This window comes from Triticum dicoccoides, chromosome 1B (genome assembly GCF_002162155.2).
Source record: "Triticum dicoccoides isolate Atlit2015 ecotype Zavitan chromosome 1B, WEW_v2.0, whole genome shotgun sequence".
NCBI classification, from domain to species: Eukaryota; Viridiplantae; Streptophyta; class Magnoliopsida; order Poales; family Poaceae; genus Triticum; species Triticum dicoccoides.
In genome coordinates, this window is record NC_041381.1 from 544,117,000 (window position 1) to 544,128,808 (window position 11,809).

At 42.8% G+C, this 11,809-nt stretch overlaps 1 long non-coding RNA gene across 1 annotated transcript; it reads left to right on the plus strand.

Annotated features, from left to right (window-relative positions):
* The first annotated feature begins 5,490 nt into the window (after window positions 1-5,490).
* Window positions 5,491-7,148, plus strand: LOC119308059. Its single transcript, XR_005149778.1, has 3 exons — window positions 5,491-5,565; window positions 6,352-6,393; window positions 7,066-7,148. It is a non-coding gene; the product is annotated as an uncharacterized LOC119308059 (long non-coding RNA).
* The last annotated feature ends 4,661 nt before the right edge of the window (window positions 7,149-11,809 follow it).

Sequence of the window (11,809 nt, forward strand, 5' to 3'; positions counted from 1 at the left end):
GGAGCGGGCGGAGCCGGGCGGCTCGCGGCGGAGCTCGGAGCAGCGGCGGCGGACGGCGACGCTCGGGGCATGGGTGGCGACGCGATGGCGGCGGGGCAGGAGCGGAGAGGCGGCGCAGGGCGCGGGACCGGCGACGGCGGCGGGCGCGGGGAGCTCGCCGGCGGCGGGCGCGGGGCAGCGCCCGCGGGTCGCGGCGGCGGCGGGATGGGCCCCACGGGCCCGATCCGGGCCCCGGCGGGCCTGGCGGCGGGCCGCGGAGGAGAGAGACGACGGGGACATGTGGCGGCGTCCGGTTGGGCGAGGACCGGCGGCGGACATGTCCGGCGGCGGAGGATGAAATGTCCGGCGGCGCGGAGGGAAAAATGATCTAGGGTTAGACCGGGATTTTTGGAGGGGGGTGTTTATATAGGTAGAGGGGGCTAGGAGTGTCCAAATGAGGTGCGGTTTTCGGCCACGCGATCGTGATCGAACGACCAAGAGCATGGAGGGGAGTTAGATGGGTTTTGGGCCACTTTGGAAGGGGTGTTGGGCTGCAACAAAAGAGGGCTTTTGCGGCTACCCGGTTAACCGTTGGAGTATCAAACGACCTCCAAATGGCACGAAACTTGACAGGCGGTCTACCGGTGCTATACCGAGGCCGCTTGGCAAGACTCAGTCCATTCCGAGAACGTTTAACACCTGCACACGAAAAGAGGTAAAAGAGGGCGCCGGAGGACATCGGAGTGCCGGATTGCAAAACGGACAACGAAGAAAAAGCTCGGATGCATGAGACAAACACGTATGCAAAATGAAATGCACATGATGACATGATAAAATGCAACACGCAAGCAAATGACATGGCAACAATGGCGAATAACTGGCAGACACGTTGCGCAACGAATCCGGGGCGTTACAGAAAGCGAGAGAGATTGAGATAATTTCTCTACATTGCTACTCCGGGCATTTGTATGCTGACTTTTGTTCTGTTTCTAGCCTATGCTTGCTGCTGCTAAAGAGCGAAAGTGGGAGATTGTTATAAAATTGTTACCATGTGAGGTGTTGAAACCTTGTACACGGAGAGACATGTGTGAGAAAAATATCGATCTGCTACCTGGTACATGCACAAAGCTAGCTACTGGATTGATCCTTCTCGTCATGATGACCTGCAACAACAAGCTGGATAGATGGAAAATGAAGCAGTGTTAGGGAAATTAATTAGTTTTCATATTACCATGATGCGAAGGCTAGGAGCACTATCTCTTTCATTATCACAAAAATAGTACAGGTTGTTCCTTATTCTTTATGTCGTTGTGTAGCTTTGGGTGTTTCCTGTTCATTTCTACTGTGTGTTTCTACTTTGGTAGATGATCATAGGTGATATTATACTACTAGATGTATGGTTTGATACTGCCACTGTCAGCATGGATAGTATTTTTCAGGTTATGCTAGCTAGCATATGTTGCAACACAAAAAATGCTGATCAATCTTCGTGCAGACAAAGCCTATGCTTGATTGGCTCTTCTCCCGACAAATGTATGCTCTTGACAAAATAAATTCTTTGGTAGATGAGCATAGGCGATATTATGCTACTAGATGTAGGGTTTGATATTGCCACCGTCAGCATGGATAAATTTTTTTCAGGTTATGCTAGCTAGAAAATGTTGCAACACAAAAAATACTGATCAATCTCAATCGTGCAGGCATAGCATATGCTTGATCGGCTCGTTAATCTTCAGATAAAGATATTCTCTTAACAAAATAAATTTGATCATAATTTTATTGATAATTTTTCTTACTGTTCCCAACAATACACTGAATAATTTTGCAAGGACAGATGTTATGTAAAGCAAATAAGTTCCGTAGAAGAAAAGTAAGCTCCCTTTCTATATAGTATAGAACGGAGTTTGTCCATCTTTTAATTCTGGTATTCTAATTCATAGCTTAGGCTCTTTTCTTTCAGCATATAGTTAACTAACAACAAGGACATTGCCATCTATGAATATATATGAGCAAAACAAATCATTGGCGCAGTCCTTTAGTTTGCCGCAATTCTCCTTGTGAAATGTTTTTTGTACGTCAAAGTTTGTGTAGGTTTTAAAGAGACATTTTGCATATATACTTTCCCTAAAAGAAATGCTCACATTCGTGCTCGCAAATAAGCTAAAATGACAATGGCTTTGGAGAATCCTTCATAATGGGGTTAGGATCCTCTGCAATATTGTACGGTGCAGTACAATGTACTGCACCGTACAGTACTGCAGAGGATCTCAACCCTTCATAATGTACGTGTCTGATCCCTCAATTATGTACTTTTTTAGGAATCCTAAATTGTGTATTGTTTAAATATAAGTTAGTTTTATATACTTTAATGTATTTAATTATTTAACAGTTCAAGTTGCATATATTTTCTTCATGTGGAACATTTTCAACAAAAAATAAATGCACATCTAATGTACGATTGATCTTTGATCACAAATATGATTTAATTTATGTAGCTCTGTGATAAACTTTGAGTTTTCTTTTAGGAGGATTTATTTTTCCGGCAATTCCTCACAAACAAGAAGTCAGAAAGAATACATCCTACTATTTTAGAATCATTGTTCAATTCTTACTGTCTAGGTTTATAATTTCAGTTGCAACTTTATACTTGGAAAATTCTATTTGCAATGCTGGCAGTAGTTCGGTTGATAGAGGAGGTGACTATAGGCGAGGCGCTAACCGACGACGGCCACCCGACGTCGCTGAGCCCTCCCACCGACGATCTCCTCCCATTATTGACAACAGCCACCCAGATCGTTCCACCGACACAAGGTTGAACTGCCGCAACTAGCGAGGGCAGGAAGGAGGATAAGCGGCACTATAGGTGGGGCTCTGGCTTCACATAGAGGACGTGGACTAGTGTACACGGCGATGGGCGCTGACTGGGATATATTTTTTTCTCCCGTTGCAACGCACGGGCATTTGTGCTAGTCTCTCCCTAATAATAAAGCACGGATTGGGTCTCCGGGTTCACCGTCGCGGCGATTTTACACAAAGGTCCCTTTATTTTTTTTATTGAACCTGCACTCCCTACTTTAGTGGATCTGGAAAAAATGTTTTGAGGGAAAACAGAGATGAGATGAGCAGGGCGGCTCGGTGGACCAAGGTGGTGCTGGTCGCGCGCGCATGGTAGAGGTGGCCGGAGCCGAGGATGACGCGAGGCGGCTTGTCAGGGGCTGCTCGGCTGCCGGCCATGGCCGCGAAGGTCGGGTCCGCGCACGAAGCCGAGGCGAGGGGGAGAAACAGGGGGCTGAGAAGGGCAACAGAGCTCCACTGGAATGGAAGTCGGGCGCCGGGTCGGTGCGCGAGCATGGGAGGCGCGGCTTCCTCCCGAGGATGGTGGCCCCATGGGAGGGGATCGAGGGAGAGAGGGAGATCGGGAGTGGGCACTGCCGTCTCCTGCGCGTGACTGCACTCGGGGGAGATGGGGATCGAGCAGATGCTCTCCCGTGACGTTAGGGTTGAGGGGGAGATGGGCCTTGGGTCGGCCCAGCTATGCAGCTCACCTCTATTTGGGCTTGTTCTTCCAGTCCAAGGCCTAAGCGAGGCAACATAACAGTAATTTCGGTTTATCCAATAAATAGTCCCGTATGGATTTTTACATAAACTAGCAGAATGGAAAATCGCTAACAAAAAAGGAATTAAAGAGGGACTTGCATGTTTGTGGGAGATTATGGTGGGCAATGAGAAAAAGGAAAGACCCAGTAAATGGGTCTGGCATGCGTGGTGAAACGGAATTAAAGAGAGAGACTTGCATGAACGGTTGATGGGGGAAAAGGAAAGATTCATTAAATAGGCAAAAAAAATCCCTGATATTGCGACATGCATGACGGGGGCTAACAAAAACAGAATTAAATAATGGTGTGAATATACTAAGTAGAACATTTAGTCAAAATATCATATTGTCTTTTTTTTCGCGCGTGACTTCTGACCGCTATATTTTTGTATGAGGGTGATTCTTTAGCTAATTTGCACAATATGTTGTATCTACCTATTTTGTGAGTGATGTGCTAGCGCTTTTGTCGCTTTTCTAACATATTCCTGGCAAACTTATTAGCACAACATTTCCTTGTTGTATTGGCAAATCTAGCCCTGATGTTAATTCCGCTTTATACTATATTGTGTAGCGTAGCCTTTCAACATTTGCATTTTATGAGAATATTGTGGACACTTGATTTTTAGTTACATTATTTTAGTTTCTAATATGTTAACATAGAGAGAGAATAAGCCGTAACACGAGTGGGGTGTTGTGTTCAAATGGAGGATGTAGAAATAGAGGACGTGGACATGTGTGTGTGGGTGGAGCAAATGGGCAGGGTTTTGGGTCGTTTTATTGTGTTTTCTCCCGTTACAACACATGGGCATATTTGAGAAGAACTACTGCTCCACGGAGAAGAATGTGCGGCGAATTTTCCTTTGCAAATATTTTTTTGATGATAAGGATTTCTTTTCTCCCGTTGCAACGCACGGGTCCTTTTGCTAGTCTCTCCCTAATTAATTATTAATTTTTGAATAATAAAGCACGGATTGGGTCTCCGGATTCACCGTCGTGGCGTTTTTCAGAAAAGTCCTACTGTTTTGGGTATTCAACGCGCAGTACTCGGAATAAGTTATGAGTTAACCCGAACCGGTACAAGAAAATCGGCCCTCGCACAACCCTGCCTCCCAATCCCTGTCTCCACCTCCAGCCTCGCGCGCCGCCATGCGCCGCCACCGCCCACCACGCCGGCACGTCTACCCTGCACGATCGGCTACATGTCGACGACGCTCGAGTGCACCTTCTTGATCAAGGCAACGCGGTGGCTCGAGCGGTTGGGGGCAGCACGGCGGCTCGATGCGGAACGGCGGCGGCGGCGGCTGGAGCTTGCAGGGGCTGGGGAGGCTGATTCTAAGGCGGGCGGCGAGGCGGGGGAACGGCGAGGAAAGCTGGAGCGAGGGATCCGGCGACCTAGGTAGGAGCTCGTCGGAGCCGGGCGATGGCGGACGGGCGCGCGAGGCAGAGGGATCCGATGCGGCGGTTCGAAGTCCTTGCAGGCAAAGGCGGACCTCCGTGGTTAGCAGTGGGGCTCCAAGGCCATGGCGGGGCTTCGTTTTTTCCCTGGTATAGAAAAGAGAAACAGAAGAGGATTCAGGGAAAAGAAGAACGGGGATTGAGGGAGAAGAAGAACGGTGGAAGAAGGATGGCTGGCCTCCTCGGCGCATGCCATTCAAGTTGTCTTTATTCCACCGTTGCATTGGCAGGTCTACATATGTAGTAGATGGGTACATAATTAACTGAGATACAAGTATGAAGTGCTGCAGTTGCAGCACTAGATGGTCCCTACAGAGCAGCAACACTCTAGCCGGTTGCAGCCCACTGAATCCAAACTTGTGCGCACACACGAGGAAGATGAGCATGAGGGAAATGTGGTTTCAGAACTGAGCGTGTTGGGCGGCGGTGCGGCAGAAGCTCGAATAATGGTTTGCTGATTAATTTACATCATGTGGAGTCGCAAGACTCCTATTGCTTTGGGTGACACATGGGTACGCCAACTCCTATTTCTTTGGGTGAGAAAATTCATTCTCTAGGTGACAAATGTATGTCTACAGATTTTCTTTAATCATATAAAGAAGTCACAGCTAGGTGTTTCCTTTCTTTTTGCCTAGATACAATTTTGTTATAGGCTTTGGGTGAGCTGGGAAAAATATAGAATGAGTGTTGTATGGGTTGATTTTAGCAGAGGTATATTAGCTTATTTAAATTCCTAATTCAGTGCATATTCCTAATGGTATTGTACTAATTGATAGATGGTAGTTTATAATTTTGATTGATGCATTCCTAAAATTCTATTCAATGCGTACCAAAAATTTCTGTTCAAATTTGTTCGTAGAGATGGTAGCTAAAATAAACGACATGATAATCTAAAAAATTGATAAGAATGATGCTCTCGTATTCTCTATCTTAAACATGTAGGTTCTAGGCAAGCAAATCAATACAGTAAAATGTGTGTTTAATTAAGAGTTAGAGTGCTACCATCTAAAAAAGATTAAGATTGCTACTAATTTCATACAAGATTAAGGTTATTACCAAGTACACACCAAAGTTCTTTTGGTGGTTCACTACAATCCATCTCTTTGTTACAAACCAGCGCCACCTATGAATATCCGAAGGATATATAGGTAACTAGTTTGCCTGAGCAAGCGAGTAGCAGTACATGAATATTGATTCAGCAACTGTGAGTTATTCCCATTCAAAATTAGTGTATAAGCTTTTATATGCCATCACATGTGGAAATTGGCTTCAACTAACATTGTTAAGTTCTTGCTCTGTGACCTTTGCATGCTCTTGAACAGGTATAGGATACGCACTGGCAAGGAAGCTTCCCAAGACTGGCGGTAATGTGTTAAAAAACGCCTTCTATTAAGTTACAGAGATAGTATCACATAACCTACTCGGTTTAGGTACCAACTCTTCTAGATCATTGATCTATCACAGATGTTTTTCGTGGTTTTTCTAAATAACAAGCAAATAAATGTTTCTGCAGACACTTTCAGAAAGAATGAAATGGACAATATGCAAGTAACAATAACAATTTAGTCTTTTTTGACACACAATATATCTCTACAGCTGAATGCTTGAAAAGGGAATTTGGAGAGCAACATTTGTGGGTAACTACTGCTGAGCTACTTGGTTTCTTATATTGTCATTGAACTTTTATTCACAAACAATCATGTTTGCCAGTTAGAAATAGTACAGTGCAACACATTTGGTTCCATAGTCCCTGTTCAATGACGCCTCTGGTCCATTGTCGAGCGATGCGTTAAGGATCCCTGAGCTTATGTGGATCTCACGCCGCCAACGGAGCCCCACATCCCCTAGGACCCGACTCCCACCACAAGGGCTTGATTCCTCTCATTATCCCTACTCATGGCAGTTGACATCCTCTTCTATCTTTAGTTGGCAGCAGCTAATCATCTACTATTCAAAACTAAAATTTTCCGACTAATGTGTGTTGATTGAGTTGTTTTCTGAAGAGTTGTGTTTGTTTGCATTCGCTCTACGTGCAGCTGCAGCACAATCAGGTCAGGGTGCTAGAATAGTAAAAAGCTCAAGTGATGAAAAAAAGATGACGCATGGTGATTGGATGAGCTTCGCCTGCATGCCCCTGTTGCATCCCCATGTCTCCAGGTGCAGGTATTGGCTTCATGGAGTTCTATTTTTGCATACAGGTACATACTGGACCACAAGTTTGTCTATTAGGATGAATTCTTGTACCTAATTTACTACTGTTTGCTGCATGGATAATGTACTCATATAGTTTTGGAGATCATGGGGATCATATGATTACTTGTAGGGGACTAAGCGCAGAGAGGATTGCCGATCCTTGCCTGCATATACATGCACCATGGATGTGTGCCATATGGCATGATGCACAACATGCCATTGAGACCACCGGATCGTTGCTCAGTACATCTGGTACATACACACGAACCTCCCTCCACTGTAGTGTCACTGCTGTTTGTTTCATCTCTCGACTATGACACTTTGTACCACAATAGCACAACAGTAGCTTCAGGATAGGGGGCCAATCCTATTATCCTTTCATGAGTGATGACCACTACTTTCGCCTTTTTGAAACCAAACATTACACAAATTGGTCATGTGGCATGTAATACTGTTATCTTGTATTAACAAATCTAGCGCCAGTTCTGATGATACAAACAAAATAAACATAGATGCCGATAAGCTTAATTAATTCAACAGTTTATCATGGATTATAAAGCTTTCTTTTCCTTCATCTATTATACTTTTTTTGGTTTGTCATGGATTAGTTGCAAAAACTTGTGAAATACAATTCATTGTTTGTCTTTTATAGTTGGCATGTGATATATTTTCTCAAGTTCATGACTGATGCGCACAACTAATATATGATTCACATATTGTTCCCTTTGGTCTTTACATTAGCAAAGTTTCTCCCTGGCTTTCTTTGAAGTTCTATTTTGGGCATCCATGCATTTTCTCTTTGGTCAGTTTAATCAAATTTACCCTTTTTCTTGAAACAGGTAAATGTTGTACATCATGAACATGTCATCGCATGAGTTCTCTTCTTTATTGTATTTATGTATATTTTTGAAGATATTCCGTTCAGTGGTTATGTTGTATCTTAATTATGCTATAATATTTGAAAGCACCAAATTGTATGATGTAATCCTCTAAGCATGGTTGACATACTTGCTTTGTCATATTTACTATCATAAATTTATTTCAATGGGATCTCTGGAAATATTGTTTTCTATGTGTTCCCATTGGTGCCTGAATAATTTGTCACTCTTTCAATGGGATATATTTGTTGCTAATGGTCATTTATAAAGATTTATAAATCATCCATCTGTGAATGAATTTCTGAATATTACCATAATGTGTATGATAATGGTGGAACACTTAGATTGTGGTTCATGACAAAACACTTGCGATGATGTTGTTCAACTATGGTATGGCAGTTCCAGATTGTGTGTTTACGTATTCCTAGCCAACCTTGGTTCATCGCAACTGACATTTATTCCAAAGCGAAGCTTTAGAAATTAGAAGAATCACTTGTTTCAGAAGGTAAAGAAAGAAGGTGTGGTGATACTTCTTCTCCTCCCGTTGCAACGCACGAGCCTTTTTCCTAGTCTTTACCTAATAATAAAGAGAATTGGGTTTCTGTCGTCTGTCATTAGAATTGCCCTCAAAGTTAGCACAAATTACCCACTCTGCCATCCGTAAGTAAAACGATTCGGGTTATTTCAAAATCGCCGCCGGATTTGGTTCTTAAAGGATGATACGCTCATGTAACACAAAAGGCTAAGGTGTTGGTCTACTGCACAGGCGACCACGGTTCGATCCCTGCTTCCCCACCCCTTTCCCCCCTTTTTTCTCAATACGAAGCGCCCCTCCTCCTCTCGTTCGCCCTAATGGGCCGGCCCATGTACGGATGGTGGCGCCGCCTGTTTTCTATTTTGCTTTTTACCTTTTCATTTTTATTTTTCATTTTCCTTCTTTCAATTAATTCAAGATTTTCAAATGAACCAAATTTAAAAATGATGTGAGCTTTAAAAATATATTGAGAAATCATAAACTCATTATGAATTCAAAAAATATTTGAAAATCATAGAATGTTTATGATTTTTAAAAAAATCGCATATATTATAAAAATATACACAAATCACAATAAATGTTCATGAAATAAAAAAATGATCATAATTTTTAAAAAATAATTCAGTATTAAAAACATGTTCTGGAAATAGAAAAAACGGTACATGAATTATAGAAAATGTTCCAAAATTAAAACATATCTGTAAATAATGAACAAAATGAATGATCGCTTGCGTAGAAGTTTTATTAGGGGATTCGTGGAGGTCATTTTATGATTTTATTTAGTGCCTTGCGTCGGGTTAAAAAATGGTCTTCATGGTTCATACAACGCTGAGCTCAAAACAATTGACGCATCTTCCTGTAGGTTAGTTTTTGTAAGCTATGCGAAAATGATAAATGTCTATTTTGCCTTCATACACATCTATATTTATTCTGGTACCACCGTACTGGTCATGATAAACACCGCTACGCTAGGTCAAGACGAGGCACATCATTCATCACTCTAGCTCAGGCAGGATCTATCAATGCAGTTTGCTCAACCAATTTTTTTCCGTTGTGATGCCTTAAGAAAACAAATCGTGATCAAATCATCACATGTTTAGTTTTTTAAATGACTTTTTAGAATTCCCTTATTTCATCATGACTTTTAAATAACTCTTATTTCATCATGACACCACTTAGACATAGTTTGTCAAATGATATTTCAAAAGTCCTTATCTCATCCTGGCATTTGATTGAGATTTTTTATATCTATCACACCTGCATAATCTCCCGTTGCAACGCACGGGCATATTTGCTAGTAATAATAATAATAATAATAATATATAATAATAATAAAGCACGGATTGGGTCTCCGGGTTCATCGTCACAATACGCTTTTTTTTCTGTGATTTTATGCTTTCAGTTTGTTTCATATGGTTTGCCCGAGGTGGTATTATTTTCCTGTACAAGCTCACGATCGTTCACTTTTACTTTTATGGGCCATCAGCCGGCGTGTACGTCCGCCTAGGCTGCAGCGAACGCACATGGGCCATCAGCCGGCGTGTACGTCCGCCCAGGCTGCAGCGAACGCACGAACCAGCCCATCCCACCAATGCCCTCCCGTAAGAAGAAAAATACGTTCTGTAAAACGAGATGAAAAGAAATTATTGCAGACGCTGAAATCGAACCTTGGTCTCCTAGATGTGAGTGGGCTGGGCTAGCCATGAGAAATATTGGCCAACTTTGATTAAAAGGAAGGTTTGACTTTAAATGAGCCATATCTTATTCGGGGACGAGGGACGTGCCTGGGCTGCAGCGAGGTGCGCGTAGCCGCGGACCGAGTTGGGCTACGATGTTTTTTCCGTTGAGTTGATTCGGGAGCCTATAAAATAGCTGACAATGGTTAGGGAGTTCAAACCCATGATTTTCTTTTTGTCCCACATCGCCTCTTTTCATCAAAGACCATCAATTTATATACGCCCAACTTGAATGAGAAAACAAGCAGCCTCAAGAATAAACAAACGAGGGTAAGTAGGGTAAGTTGTGGGTCTTGGTATGGTGGTATATCGCTGCACCATAAAAAAAAGGAGAACTCAATAAAGAAAAGGGAGGGGAGTGAAGAGGAGGAGTAGGATGCTTGTGGCTCCCTAGGGAAGTGAGGAGGAGGAGCAGGCGAGCAACAACGTGGCTCGACCAAAGGGCTCGCCTGGTAGGGTTGTGAGGGCACCTCCCGCATACTTGTTGAATTTTTTTTATCTGTCATTTGAATTTTTTTAGTTGGATACTTGGAAGAGATAAATCAAGATGCGGCCCAGTCAAAAAATATAACGTGTAACCGAGATTAGGCAAAAATAAGCATCTCCATGTGGGTCGAACTCCCAACGTTCTATGTCAAGGCCCAAGGCTGCAACCAACAGAACTAATGCATGAGGATGCAAACAAAAGGTTTGTTTCTTTATAAATTAGTACCACCTCGCTCTTTTGCAATCCGTCCTACCAATTTATATATGTTCCCGATTCAAAATCAATAAGCAGCCTGGATAATTAATGGTAACAAAGATGGCTGACAAAGATGTGTGGCATGATCAGCGGGCATAAATAAGGAAAAAGAGTGGCGTCATTAGCGGGAATAAAATATGGAAAGAGAGATAAATCAAGATGCAGCCCAGTCAAAAAATATAACGTGTAACCGAGATTAGGCAAAAATAAGCATCTCCATATGGGTCAAACTCCCAACGTTCTACGTCAAGGCCCAAGGCTGCAACCAACAGAACTAATGCATGAGGATGCAAACAAAAGGTTTGTTTCTTTATAAATTAGTACCACCTCGCTCCTTTGCAATCCGTTCTACCAATTTATATATGTTTCCGATTCAAAATCAATAAGCACACCTAAGAAAAGAAGGAGAGAACACACCTTGCAGAGGTTATTACGTGGGCATAAATAAGGAAGAAGAGTTCCTTTAAAAAAGAAGGAGATAATAATATGTTGCAAAGGAATTATATACGAGGGCATGATACATAAATAAGGAAGGAGAGTTTGACACATAGCAATTACCCAGACATGACATGCAATTAACTCAAATAGCTCTGGAGATGGCCTAATGAACCCTTTTAGCGAGATTTTTTTCAAGACAACTTACAAATAATGCCTTTAAGATTTGAATATTAGGGGGCCTTTATCAAAAGCATTGTA